This window comes from Drosophila willistoni, assembly GCF_018902025.1.
Source record: "Drosophila willistoni isolate 14030-0811.24 chromosome 2R unlocalized genomic scaffold, UCI_dwil_1.1 Seg167, whole genome shotgun sequence".
Classification (NCBI taxonomy): Eukaryota; Metazoa; Arthropoda; class Insecta; order Diptera; family Drosophilidae; genus Drosophila; species Drosophila willistoni.
The window spans coordinates 2,043,900-2,045,652 of NW_025814050.1; the positions used below are offsets into that span (position 1 = coordinate 2,043,900).

General features: G+C 38.3%; 1 long non-coding RNA gene across 1 annotated transcript; it reads right to left on the reverse strand.

Annotated features, from left to right (window-relative positions):
* Positions 1-221: 221 nt before the first annotated feature.
* LOC124460191 lies at positions 222-1,097 on the reverse strand. The gene is made up of 2 exons (XR_006954130.1): positions 578-1,097; positions 222-513 (listed from the first exon to the last, which is right to left on the reverse strand). It is a non-coding gene; the product is annotated as an uncharacterized LOC124460191 (long non-coding RNA).
* Between the last annotated feature and the right edge of the window lie 656 nt (positions 1,098-1,753).

The window sequence follows — 1,753 nt, forward strand, 5'->3', positions numbered from 1 at the left end:
TCACATTTCGTTAGTTAATTTTGAGCTAAGTTTGGGAAAACCATCTCCATGAGTTCGGTCTTTGATTCACAAAAGTTACAAAAATTGGTAGGGAATGTAATGTATCCCGATGATGTATCAACAGCAATATTACCATTACCAATATCGAGCAGTTGTTTGGAAAACACTTCTCCAGACTGGTCTTCCTGCAATTCGACTCTCATATTTATACTCAATTTAAGTGTTTTAATGTATTTCCATAAAATGTATTTCCATAAAATGGATTGCCCATAAAATATTTTTGCAAAAATTTACAGTCTTGATCAGGCACTGGCAATAAGGAACCTGTTCGATGATATATTTGACCCTGAATCTGCAAGAATATACATAAATATATATACAGGTAATTGTATAGCAAATTTTACCGCCATGTGGCTTGCAAAATACTGCCACAATACTTTACATCATTTCAAATTAAAACTACTTTAAACTTCGACATTGAACAGCCTTCCATGACAGCTATAGGTAGAAGACCTAAAAAACTTATTTGCCATAGGTAGTAAAACTAAAAGAATTGTTTACCATTACAATTACTTACTTTGAAAGTAGGCATAAAATTGTCTCGAATAACCTTTGTTGCCCCAAATGATGACATTTGAAAGCAATTATTGTACTGCTGGATATGAGTCAAAAAATGATAAGAATCTGGACCAATTCCAGATACCAATGAACGTAGTGGCTCTGGTTGCGGTACCAATGGCGTCATCCAGGGCCTTAATTTTTCAATTTCAATGCCTTGCAATGTGGACACACAATTCTCACTTGTCCAATAGCAACAATTTTCGCAGAAAATTGTAATCAATTGCCACATTATAACTGAATGCAGCTGTGTGGGGATTAAACACAAAATTTCTATCTTCATATCGATTCCGTTCAAGTTCATTTCGCGCTTCGCGTTGCTCATCAGTTTGATTTGCTCTTATATTTCTTTGACTTGCCGTATTTCGAGTTCTGCGGCCTAAGCTTGTACGTCTGGTTGAAGGCATTGTTAAAAACGAAAATCAAACTGCAAATACTATAATTGTTCACGCCACCGGGTGAACAGCAGTGAGCGGCGAAGAGCAGTGAAGAGTGAGGAGGGTTTTTTGATCCTCGGCATCTACGGTCACACCAGGAGGGGTGACTGGGTTTTTTCTAATGGGCATCGCCATTATTCCAATTCGAGATTTTCACCCGAACACCCGTTCATCTCCTTTAATTTCTAATTTGCGATTTGTCATTACTTTCAACCCGAACCATCTCCGTGTGTGCCGGTTTACCTGTGAATATTATATAAATAATAAAACCTACGTTTCTTTAACCGAAGTTTTTCGTGCGTTTTAATTCACCACTCGCTCACCATAAACTGAAGAAATTGGCACCCGCCAACTCCTTGTATTTCATCTGGATCCTCCGCCCCCCCACGAACATTGGTCCTTCGAGCCGGATATCCTTCCGCTCCTCCAGCTTGCATCGGCGGAATTCCTGATAAGTACAAAATTTCATTATTCATTTCATTTCCATACTACTAAAAGTGTGAGGTTTTCCCGCTTCTCCATAGCGACCTACACACTTTTACATATTGTATGTATGTACATACCTGACCTGTTCCAAGGTTACATGGTAGTTCCTAATCCTTAGCGTGATTGTCCAACGTTCTCGTTTTACATTCCACGATTATCCATTTTTTATTTATGTTTTTTTTTTCCCCGCACTTGTCCAAATCCACCTCTTT